Genomic DNA, 13,836 nt, shown 5'->3' with positions numbered 1-13,836 from the left:
GAGAAACTCTGCAAGCCAGAAGGAAGTGGCAGGACTTATTTAAAGTGATGAAGGAGAAAAAGCTGCAACCAAGATTACTCTACCCAGCAAGGATCTCATTCAGATTTGATGGAGACATTAAAACCTTTACAGACAAGCAAAAGCTGAGAGAGTTCAGCACGACCAAACCAGCTTTACAACAACTGCTAAAGGAACTTCTCTAGGCAAGAAACACAAGAAAAGGAAAAGACCTACAATAACGAACCCAAAACAATTAAGAAAATGGGAATAGGAACATACATATTGATACTTACCTTAAATGTAAATGGACTGAATGCTCCCACCAAAAGACACAGATTGGCTGAATGGATACAAAAACAAGACCCATATATTTGCTGTCTACAAGAGACCCACTTCAGACCTAGAGACACATACAGACTGAAAGTAAGGGGATGGAAAAAGATATTTCATACAAATGGAAACCAAAAGAAAGCTGGAGTAGCAATTCTCATATCAGACAAAATAGACTTTAAAATAAAGACTATTACAAGAGACAAAGAACGACACTGCAGAATGATCAAGGGATCGATCCAAGAAGATATAACAATTGTAAATATTTATGCACCCAACATAGGAGCACCTCAATACATAAGGCAAATACTAACAGCCATAAAAGGGGAAATCGACAGTAACACATTCATAGTAGGGGACTTTAACACCCCACTTTCACCAATGGACAGAGTATCCAAAATGAAAATAAATAAGGAAACACAAGCTTTAAATGATACATTAAACAAGATGGACTTAATTGATATTTATAGGACATTCCATCCAAAAACAACAGAATACACATTTTTCTCAAGTGCTCATGGAACATTCTCCAGGATAGATCATATCTTGGGTCAGAAATCAAGCCTTGGTAAATTTAATAAAATTGAAATTGTATCAAGTATCTTTTCCGACCACAACGCTATGAGACTAGATATCAATTACAGGAAAAGATCTGTAAAAAATACAAACACATGGAGGCTAAACAATACACTACTTAATAACGAAGTGATCACTGAAGAAATCAAAGAGGAAATAAAAAAATACCTAGAAACAAATGACAATGGAGACACGACGACCCAAAATCTATGGGATGCAGCAAAAGCAGTTCTAAGAGGGAAGTTTATAGCAATACAATCCTACCTTAAGAAACAGGAAACATCTCGAATAAACAACCTAACCTTGCACCTAAAGCAATCAGAGAAAGAAGAACAAAACAACCCCAAAGTTAGCAGAAGGAAAGAAATCATAAAAATCAGATCCGAAATAAATGAAAAAGAAATGAAGGAAACAATAGCAAAGATCAATAAAACTAAAAGATGGTTCTTTGGGAAGATAAACAAAATTGATATACCATTAGCCAGACTCATCAAGATAAAAAGGGAGAAGACTCAAATCAATAGAATTAGCAATGAAAAAGGAGAAGTAACAACTGACACTGCAGAAGTACAAAAAATAATGAGAAATTACTACAAGCAACTCTATGCCAATAAAATGGACAGCCTGGAAGAAATGGACAAATTCTTAGAAATGCACAACCTGCCAAGACTGAATCAGGAAGAAACAGAAAATATGAACAGACCAATCACAAGCACTGAAATTGAAACTGTGATTAAAAATCTTCCAACAAACAAAAGCCCAGGATCAGATAGCTTAACAGGCGAATTCTATCAAACATTTAGAGAAGAGCTAACACCTATCCTTCTCAAACTCTTCCAAAATATAACAGAGGGAGGAACACTCCCAAACTCATTCTACGACGCCAATATCACCCTGATACCAAAACCAGACAAGGATGTCACAAAGAAAGGAAACTACAGGCCAATATCACTGATGAACATAGATGCAAAAATCCTCAACAAAACACTAGCAAACAGAATCCAACAGCACATTAAACGGATCATACAACATGATCAAGTGGGGTTTATTCCAGGAATGCAAGGATTCTTCAATATATGCAAATCAATCAATGTGATACACCATATTGACAAATTGAAGGAGAAAAACAATATGATCATCTCAACAGATGCAGAGAAAGCTTTTGACCCATTTATGATTTTGACCCATTTATGACCCACCCATTTTGACCCATTTATGACCCACCCATTTATGATAAAAACCCTGCAGAAAGTAGGCATAGAGGGAACTTTCCTCAACATAATAAAGGCCATATATGACAAACCCACAGCCAACATCATGCTCAATGGTGAAGAACTGAAAGTATTTCCACTAAGATCAGGAACAAGACAAGGTTGCCCACTCTCACCACTCTTATTCAACATAGTTTTGTTAGTTTTAGCCACAGCAATCTGAGAAGAAAAGGAAATAAAAGGAATCCAAATCGGAAAAGAAGAAGTAAAGCTGTCACTGTTTGCAGATGACATGATACTATACGTAGAGAATCCTAAAGATGTTACCAGAAAACTACTAGAGCTAATCAATGAATTTGGTAAAGTAGCAGGATACAGAATTAATGCACAGAAATCTCTTGCATTCCTGTACACTAATGATGAAAAATCTGAAAGTGAGATCAAGACAACACCCCCATTTACCACTGCAACAAAAAGAATAAAATACCTAGGAATAAACCTACCTAATGAGACAAAAGACCTGTATGCAGAAAATTATAAGACACTGGTGAAAGAAATTAAAGATGATACAAATAGATGGAAAGATATACCATGTTCTTGGATTGGAAGAATCAACATTGTGAAAATGACTCTACTACCCAAAGCAATCTACAGATTCAATGCAATCCCTGTCAAACTACTACTGGCATTTTTCACAGAACTAGAACAAAAATTTTCACAATTTGTATGGAAACACAAAAGACCCCAAATAGCCAAAGCAATCTTGAGAACGAAAAATGGAGCTGGAGGAATCAGGCTCCCTGACTTCAGACTATACTACAAAGCTACAGTAATCAAGACAGTATGGTACTGGCACAAACACAGAAAGATCAATGGAACAGGATAGAAAGCCCAGAGATAACCCCACACACATATTGTCACCTTATCTTTGATAAAGGAGGCAGGAATGTACAGTGGAGAAAGGACAGCCTCTTCAATAAGTGATGCTGGGAAAACTGGACAGGTACATGTAAAAGTATGAGATGAGATCACTCCGTAACATCATACACAAAAATAAGCTCAAAATGGATTAAAGACCTAAATCTAAGGCTAGAAACTATCAAACTCTTAGAGGAAAACATAGGCAGAACACTCTATGACATAAATCATAGCAAGATCCTTTCTGACCCATCTCCTAGAGAAATGGAAATAAAAACATAAATAAACAAATGGGACCTAATGAAACTTAAAAGCTTTTGCGCAGCAAAGGAATCCATAAACAAGACCAAAAGACAACCCTCAGAATGGGAGAAAATATTTGCAAATGAAGTAACTGACAAAGGATTAATCTCCAAAATTTATAAGCAGCTCATGCAGCTCAATAACAACAAAACAAATAACCCAATCCAAAAATGGGCAGAAGACCTACATAGACATTTCTCCAAAGAAGATATACAGACTGCCAACAAACACATGAAAGAATGCTCAACATCATTAATCATTAGAGAAATGCAAATCAAAACTACAATGAGATAGCATCTCACCCCAGTCAGAATAGCCATCATCAAAAAATCTAGAAACAATAAATGCTGGAGAGGGTGTGGAGAAAGGGGAACCGTCTTGCACTGTTGGTGAGAATGTAAATTGATACAGCCACTGTTGAGAACAGTATGGAGGTTCCTTAAAAAACTACACATAGAACTACCATATGACCCAGCAATCCCAGTACTGGGCATATACCCTGAGAAAACCATAATTCAAAAAGAATCATGTACCAAAATGTTCATTGCAGCTCTATTTACAATAGCCCAGAGATGGAAACAACCTAAGTATCCATCATCGGATGAATGGATAAAGAAGATGTGGTACATATATACAATGGAATATTACTCAGCCATAAAAAGAAATGAAATTGAGCTATTTGTAATGTGGTGTATAGACCTAGAGTCTGTCATACAGAGTGAAGTAAGTCAGAAAGAGAAAGACAAATACCATATGCTAACACATATATATGGAATTTAAGAAAAAAAATGTCATGAAGAACCTATGGGTAAGACAGGAATAAAGACACAGACCTTCTAGAGAATGGACTTGAGGATATGGGGAGGGGGAAGGGTAAGGTGTGACAAAGCGCAAGAGAGGCATGGACATATATACACTACCAAACGTAAGGTAGATAGCTAGTGGGAAGCAGCCGCATAGCACAGGGAGATCAGCTCGGTGCTTTGTGACCACCTGGAGGGGTGGGATAGGGAGGGTGCGAGGGAGGGAGATGCAAGAGGGAAGAGACATGGGAACATATGTATATGTATAACTGATTCACTTTGTTATAAAGCAGAAACTAACACACCATTATAAAGCAATTATACTCCAATAAAGATGTAAAAAAAAAAAAAAAAAAAAGAAGGCAATGAGCAGTAAGTATGCCCCTCCTTCCATATATGGACCCCAATATATACTGATACTTAAATACAGTAAAAGGAGCACAAATATGCCCAACTGATTTTTGGTTCAGGGACAAGTGCAATTAAATGGAAGAAAGATAGCTTTTTCAACAAAAGATGCTTGAGCAACAGGATATCCATAGGCAATAAATAAATCAACAATAAATTTTAAAAATGAACCTAGACCTAAACCTCACATGTTTTACAAAAATTAACTCAAAATGGATTATAGACAAATATAAAATGTAAAACTATAAAGTATAAACCTTTTAGAAGAAAACAGAGGAGAAAATCTTTGAGATCTAGGGCTAGCCAAAGAATTCTTAGACTTAGCACCAAAAGCACAACACATAGAAGGAAAACATGATAAACTGAACTTCAAAAATTTAGAACTATTTGCTCTGTGAAAGACCCTATTAAGAACATGAAAAGACAAAGTACAGACTGAGAAAATATTTGCAAACCATGTATGTGACAAAGGACTAACTTCTAGAATAAGAAAGAACCCAAAATCAACAGTAAAAAACAAACAATTCAATTATAAAATGGGCAACTGATAGAGACATTTTACCAATAAAAAAAAAATGCAGATGGCAAATAAGCACATGAAAAGATGTTCAGAATCATTAGCCATTACACAAATGCAAACTAATACCACCATGAGATATCACTACATTTAATACCTACCACAATGGCTAAAAGGAAACAGTGAAAACACAAAATTGTGGCAAGGGTGCTGAGAAACTCTGTAACTTATAGAATTGTTGGTGGGATGTAAAATGGTACAGCCACTCTGGAAAATAACCTGGCAGTTTCTTTAAAAACTGAACATACAACTACCATACAACCCAGCAATTGTAATCCTGGGCATTTACCCCAGAGAAGTGAAAAACTGTGTTCACTCAAAAGCTGGCACATGAACGTTTATAGCACTTGATGTGTAACAGCCCCAAATTAAAAACAACCCGTGTCTGTCCTTCAACAGTGAATGGTTCAACAAACTATGGTATATCCATACCATGAAATACTAATTAGCAATGAAAAGGAACAAGCTACTAAAGCATTCAACGGGTTGCATCAACTACCAGAGAACTATGCTGAGTGAAAAAAGCCAATCCTAAAAGGTTTTATAGTGAATGATTCCATTTATATAACATTCTTGAAATGATAAAATTATAGAAATGGAGAACAGATTACTGGCTGTCAAAGGGGGATTAAGTGAGAGGGCAATGTTGTGGCTCCAAAAGGGATCTTTGTGGTTAAGAAAATGTCTGTATCTTGACTCTGCCAATATTCATATCCTGGTTATGATGTTGCACTACCTTTTCACAAGATGTTACCTTTGTGGGAATAAGGTAAATTCAATCTCTATGTGTTACATCTTAGAATTGCATGTGAATCTACAATTATGTCAGAATAAAAAGTTAATTGAAAAAAATGTTAACTGAATGGCATATTCAACAACCACTTTATTATTTTCATTTGTGGTAAGTGTACCTCTTCAATATGCTAATATTGACATATCTTAAAACAATATTATTTTAAGAAAACAGAAATTATCCCTGAACTCATTTGAACTGGTTATTTTATAGTGATTCTCATGAAAAGATCAACGTGATTCACAGAAGATTTTAAAAAGAAAATGACTAATACCAGAGAAAACAGAGAGCTAAAAGCCCAATTAAATATTAAATAATGTTCACAGAAGATTGTGGATTCAAAAGTAGGCAACCGTTTCAAGCAGAAGAAAAGAAAAAAATGAAAGAAAACAGCTTAAGTAGCAATGAAAAAATAATAGGCACAAATGACATGACAGTAATTTGGAGCATTTTTTTCAAAACTCTCCTAAGTAAAACGAATGTATTCAATTTCCAAATGTTGGATGAACTTGAGTAGTCTGGTTATCTAGGACATTTTTCCATGTTAACCTTACTTATAATATGTTAATATACCCTTCTTTCCATCCTCCACTGTAATTTAATCTCTCATCATGAGAATATATGCAGACATATATTTTTTGAAAATATCCACTACTTCCATTTTCCAATTGCCTGCTCATTCTTTTCTACCTATCTGAGTTCTAAATAACTGAGTTCAGCGTTTATTCAAGTAGCATTCTCAGAGGGCACCAATGATTTGCAAATTTAACACCCGAAGGTGCTGACACTCATTTCCTGAGACTCATTTCCTTTGGCCTCTGTGACAGTGTCCACTCCTGTCTTTCTTCTACAGTTTCAACTTCTCTGTCTCACTCACTGGACCTTCTTCCTTCTCCCTCTCAATAGCAACAGTAACAATATTTGGGAAGCACTTTACACGTTATTTTTTACATACATTATTTCATTTGTTTTTAAGATAGCAAAACGGAGACATGGGTTAAATAATTTACCCAGAATTATACTGAGTCAAGTAAATCCTTTCCCTCACCTCTTTTGTTATTTTTCCTGTTCTTCAGTCAATGTTAACTACTTTATGGCTTTTGGGACCACCTTTATGGAGACATCATTAAACTATATTGATAATACAGTTATTTCATTTGTAACATAGATGATACAGATATGTTCCCAAGTTTTTTGCTGAAGTTGGAACTATGGTTGTAAGTCATAACTGAGATGACCATAAACGATTTCCGAATAAAAACTGAGGCTTCACTTCATGGAGGTTTCACTGTTAAATAAGTAATTAAGAGACCCTATAACAAGTACCATGTTTAAAGAGTACTACTTAATAAACTGATTCAGTGGTTTGACTTAACTGATTCAATGGAAGGAAAGTGTTAACACTATTACCAACAGAAGCAGTGAAGAACAAATACAGAAAGCGAAAGCCTCAATGTTTCCAAAAGTTGTATAAGTGTGAATGAACCATACAGTTCACTTAAAGCTTCCTAGGTATCACGGCTAATTTCCCTTTTAGTGGTTATTACATGATATTTTGGTGGTTATTACATGAATTTCTCCTGATATTCTTCAGGTTTCTTTCAAAATGGCTACAAACTTTATCATGCCAAAGCTACCAACAACTCACACAATAGATACATTTCAATGTTTACTTGACATTTTCATGGAGCTAACATGGCAGGAATAATCAGGGGCTACTGGAGGGTAAGCAGTACATTTCAGGGGTTATATTTCACAGCCTTTCAGCTTGTAACACATGGAGAATAAAATATGCAAAGGCTACGTGAGAGTGTCTATGTAACTATTGAGTTTACCTGTCCATTGTCCCTCATTCCAACTATGAATATTGATATATTATTGAGAAACCACACTTATATAGCCATTATATATGTATGTACACATGTTGATAGACATACATACATGCACCAACCAGCCATTCTTAATTTCTCTCTTCATCAGTAGTTACCAACATCTAGTATGCAGCACGAACATTTAATTTAATGAAATCTTAAAATTCTCTGATTTCCTTTTCGTCGTTGCCTGTATGTAAACTTTATAGAATTACATATTGATGAATATAAATTATACAATTGAATTTTTAAAGTGGACATAATAATGAAAACATTTTCCATACTGTTAGCAGTAATGTCACTGCATATGTATCAATTTTATTTTTTAACATCTTTATTGGAGCATAATTGCTTTACAATGTTGCATTAGATTTTGCTGTATAACAAAGTGAATCAGCTATATGTATACATATATCCCCATACCCCCTCCCTCTTGCGTCTCCCTCCCACCCCCAGGTGGACACAAAGCACCAATATGATCTGCCCATGCAATGCAGCTGTGTCCCACTAGTTATCTATTTTACATTTAGTGGTGTATATATGTCAGTGCTACTCTCTCACTTCATCCCAGCTTACCCTACCCCCTTCCCGTGTCCTCAAGTCCATTCTCTACATCTGCGTCTTTATTCCTGTCCTGCCACTAGGTTCATCAGAATCATTTTTTTCTTTTAGATTCCATATATATGTGTTAGCATATGGTATTTGTTCTGCTCTTTCTGACTTACTTCACTCTGTATGACAGACCCTAGGTCCATCCACCTCACTACAAATAACGAAATTGTTTCTTTTTTACGGCTGAATAATATTCCATTGTATATATGTGCTGCATTTCTTTATCCATTCATCTGTCAATGGACACGTAGGTTGTTTCCATCTCCTGGCTATTGTAAATAGTGCTGCAGTGAACATTGTGGTACATGACTCTCTTTGAATCATGGTTTTATCAGGGTATATGCCCAGTAGTGGGATTGCTGAGTCATAAGGTAGTTCTATTTTTAGTTTTTTAAGGAACCTCTATGCTGTTCTCCATAGTGGCTGTATCAATTTATATTCCCAGCAACAATGCAAGAGGGTTCCCTTTTCTCCACACACTCTGGAGCATTTATTGTTTGTAGACTTTTTGATGATGGCCATTGTGACCGGTGTGAGGTGATACCTCACTGTAGTTTTGATTTGCACTTCTCTAATGATTAGTGATGTTGAGCATCCTTTCATGTGTTTGTTGGCAATCTGTATATCTTCTTTGGAGAAATGCCTATTTAGATCTTCTGTGCAATTTTGGATTGGGTTGTTTGTGCTTTTGATATTGAGCTGCATGAGCTGCTTGTATATTTTGGAGATTAATCCTTCATCAATTGCTTTGTTTGCAAATATTTCCTCCCATTCTGAGGGTTGTCTTTTAGTCTTGTTTATGGTTTCCTTTGCTGTGCAAAAGCTTTTAAGTCTCATTAGGTCCCATTTGTTTATTTTTGTTTTTATTTCCATTTCTCTAGGGGGTGGGTCAAAAAGAATATTGCTGTGATTTATGTCAAAGAGTGTTCTGCCTATGTTTTCCTCTAAGAGTTTCATAGTGTCAGACCTTACATTTAAGTCTTTAATCAATTTTTAGTTTATTTTGTGTATGGTGTTACGGAGTGTTCTAATTTCATTCTTGTACATGTAGCTGTCCAGTATTCCCAGCACCACTTATTGAAGAGGCTGTCTTTTCTCCATTGTATATAGTTGCCTCCATTATCAAAGACAAGGTGACCATATGTGTGTGGGTTTATCTCTGGGCTTTCTATGCAGTTCCATTGATCTATATTTCTGTTTTTTGTGCCAGTGCCATATTGTCTTGATTTACTGTAGCTTTGTAGTATAGTCTGAAGTCAGTGAGCCTGATTCTTCCAGTTCCATTTTTCTTTCTCAAGATTGCTTTGACTATTCCTGGACTTTTGTGTTTCCATACAAATTGTGAATTTTTTTGTTCTAGTTCGGTGAAAAATGCCATTGGTAGTTTTATAGGGATTGCACTGAATCTGTAGATTGCTTTGGGTAGTAGAGTCATTTTCATAATGTTCTTCTTCCAATACAAGAATATGGTATATCTCTCCACCTGTCTGTATCATCTTTAATTTCTTTCATCATTGTCTTATAGTTTCTGCATACAGGTGTTTTGTCTCCTTAGGTAGGTTTATTCCTAGGCATTTTATTCTTTATTTTGAAATGGTAAATGGGAGTGTTTCCTTAATTTCTCTTCAGATTGTTCATCATTAGTGTATAGGCATACAAGACATTTCTGTGCATTAATTTTGTATCCTGCTACTTTACCAAATTTATTGATTAGCTCTAGTAGTTTTCTGGTAGCATCTTTAGGATTCTCTCTGTATAGTATCATGTCATCTACAAACAGTGACAGCTTTACTTCTTCTTTTCTGATTGGATTCCTTTTATTTCTTTTTCCCTCTGATTGTTGTGGCTAAAACTTCCAAAACTATGTTGAGTAATAGTGGAGAGAGTGGCCATCCTTGTCTTGCTCCTTATTTTAGAGGAAATGGTTTCAGTTTTTCACCATTGAGGATGACATTGGCTGTGGGTTTGTCATATATGTCCTTTATTATGTTAAGTTCACTCTCTGCCCACTTTCTGGAGAGTTTTTATCATAAATGGGTGTTGAATTTTGTCAAAAGCTTTTTCAGCATCTTGAGATGATCATATGGTTTTTATACTTCAGTTTGTTAATATGGTGTATCACATTGATTGATTTGTGTACATTGAAGAATCCTTGCATTTCTGGGATAAACCCCACTTGATCATGGTGTATGATCCTTTTAATGTGCTGTCGGATTCTGTTTGCTACTATTTTGTTGAGGATTTTTGCATCTATATTCATCAGTGATCATGGCCTGTAGTTTCCTTTTTTTATGGCATCTCTGTCTGGTTTTTGTATCAGGGTGATGGTGGCCTCATAGAATGAGTTTTCAAGAATTTCTCCCTCTGCTATATTTTGGAAGAGTGTGAGAAGGATAGGTTTTAGCTCTTCTTTAAATGTTTGATAGAATTCGCCTATGAAGCAATCTGGTCCTGGGCTTTTGTTGTTTGAAGATTTTTAATCACAGTTTGAATCTCAGTGGTTGTGATTCATCTGTTTATATTTTCTGTTTCTTCCTGCTTCAGTCTCAGAAGGTTGTGCTTCTCTAAGAATTTATCCATTTCTTCCAGGTTGTCCATTTTATTGGCATAGAGTTGCCTGTAGTAATCCCAAATGATTCTTTGTATTTCTGAAATGTCAATTGTTACTTCTCCTATTTCATTTCTAATTCTGTTGATTTGAGTCTTCTCCCCTTTTTTCTTGATGAGTCTAGCTAGTGGTTTATCAATTTTGTTTATCTTCTCAGAGAACCAGCTTTTATTTTTACTGATCTTTGCTACTGTTTCCTTCATTTCTTTTTCATTTATTTCTGATCTGATTTTTATGATTTCTTTCCTTCTGCTAACTTTGGGATTTTTTTGTTCTTCTTTTTCTAATTGCTTTAGATGTAAGGTTAGGTTGTTTATCTGAGATGTTTCTTGTTTCTTGAGGTAGGATTGTATTGCTATAAACTTCCCTCTTAGAACTGCTTTTGCTGCATACCATAGGTGTTTGGTGATCGTGTTTTCATTGTCATTTGTTTCTAGGTATTTTTTTGATTTCTTCTTTGATCTCTTCAGTGATCTCTTGGTTATTTAGTACCAGATTGTTTAGCCTCCATGTGTTTGTATTTTTTAGGAGTTTTTTTTTTCCTGTAATTGATATCTAGTGTCATAGCGTTGTGGTCGGAAACCGATTGAAATCTGTTGATACGATTTCAATTTTCTTAAATTTATCAATGCTTGAAATGTGACCCAGAATATGATCTATCCTGGATAATGTTCCATGAGCATCTGAGAAGAAAGTGTGTTCTGTTGTTTTTGGATGGAATGTCCTATAAATATCAATTAAGTCCATCATGTTAATGTGTTATTTAAAGCTTGTGTTTCCTTATTTATTTTCATTTTGGATGATCTGTCCATTAGTGAAAGTGGGGTGCTAAAGTCCCCTACTATGATTGTGTTACTATCGATTTCCCCTTTTATGGCTGCTAGCATTTGCCTTATCTATTGAGATACTCCTATGTTGGGTGCATAACTATATACAATTGTTATATCTTCTTCCTGGATTGATCCCTTGATCATTATGTAGGGTGCTTCTTTGTCTCTTGTAATAGTCTTTATTTTAAAGTCTACTTTCTCTGATAGGAGTATCGCTACTCCAGCTTTCTTTTGATTTCCATTTGCATGGAATATCTTTTTCCATCCCCTCACTTTCATTCTGTATGTGTCCCTATGTCTGAAGTGGGTCTTTTGCAGACCGCATATATATGGGACTTGTTTTTGTATCCATTCAGCCAGTCTGTGTCTTTGGTTGGAGCATTTAATCCACTTACATTTAAGGTAAGTATCGATATGCATGTTCCTATTACCATTTTCTTAATTGTTTTGGGTTTGTTTTTTGTAGGTCTTTTCCTTGTGTTTCCTGCCTAGAGAAGTTCCTTTAACATTTGTCATAAAGCTGGTTTGGTAGTGTTGAATTCTCTTAACTTTTGCTTGTCTGTAAAGGTTTTAATTTCTCTGACGAATCTGAATGAGATCCTTGCTGGGTAGAATAATCTTAGTTGTAGGTTTTTCCCTGTTATCAGTTTAAATATGTCCTGCCACTCCCTTCTGGCTTACGGAGTTTCTGCTGATAGATCAGCTGTTAACTTTATGGGGATTCCCTTGTATGTTATTTTTCCCTTGCTGCTTTTAATAATTTTTTTTGTATTTAATTTTTGATAGTTTTTTTTTGCAGTACACAGGCCTCTCAGTGTTGTGGCCTCTCCCATTGCAGAGCACAGGCTCCGGACGCGCAGGCTCAGCGGCCATGGCTCACGGGCCCAGCCGCTCTGCGGCATGTGGGATTTTCCTGGACTGGGGCACAAACCCGTGTCCCTTGCATCGGCTGGTGGACTCTCAACCACTGTGCCACCAGGGAAGCCCTAATTTTTGATAGTTTGATTAATATGTTTCTTGACATGTTTCTCCTTGGATTTATCCTGTATGGGACTCTCTTCACTTCCTGGACTTGATTATTTCCTTTCTCACGTTAACGGAAGTTTTCAACTATAATCTCTTCAAATACTTTCTCAGTCCCTTTCTTTTTCTCTTCTTCTTCTGGGACCCTTATAATTCGAATGTTGGTGCATTTAATGTTGTCCCAGAGGTCTCTGAGACTGTCCTCAATTCTTTTTTTTCTTTTTTCTTTATTCTGCTCTGTGGTAGTTATTTCCACTATTTTATCTTGCAGTTCACTTCTCCGTTCTTCTGCCTCAGTTATTGTGCTATTGATCCCTTCTAGATAATTTTTAATTTCCTTTATTGTGTAGTTCATCTTTGTTTGTTTGCTCTTTAGTTCTTCTAGGTCCTTGTTAAATGTTTCTTGTATTTTCTCCATTGTATTTCCAAGATTTTAGATCATCTTTATTATCATTACTCTGAATTCTTTTTCAGGTAGACTGCCTATTTCCTCTTCATTTGTTTGGTCTGGTGGGTGTTTACCTTGCTCCTTCCTCTGCTGCATATTTCTCTGTCTTCCCATTTTGCCCAACTTACTGTTTTTTGGGTCTTGTTTTCGCAGGCTACAGGTTCGTTGTTCCTGTTGTTTTTGGTGCCAGCCCAGTGGGTAAGGTCGCTTCAATGGGTTGTGTAGGCTTCCTGGTGGAGTGGACTGGTGCCTGTGTTCTTGTGGGTGGGGCTGGATCTTGTCTTTCTCTTGGGCAGGTCTGCATCTGGTGGTGTGTTTTGGGGTGTCTGTGAAAGTATGATTTTAGGCAGCTTCTCTGCTAATGGGTGGGGTTGTGTTCCTGCCTTGAGAGTTGTTTGGCATAGGGCGTCCAGCACTAGAGCTTGCTGGCCATTAGGTGGAGCTGCGTCTTAGCATTGAGATGGAGGTCTCTGGGAGACCTCTCGCTGATTGATATTACATGGCACCAGGAGCTCTCTGGTGGTC

The sequence above is a fragment of the Delphinapterus leucas genome, chromosome 9 (genome assembly GCF_059928025.1).
Source record: "Delphinapterus leucas isolate spDelLeu-1000000601 "Yukka" chromosome 9, BTC_Dleu_Yukka2, whole genome shotgun sequence".
NCBI classification, from domain to species: Eukaryota; Metazoa; Chordata; class Mammalia; order Artiodactyla; family Monodontidae; genus Delphinapterus; species Delphinapterus leucas.
The sequence above is the reverse complement of the archived record's forward strand: the minus strand, read 5'-3'. Positions refer to the sequence as shown.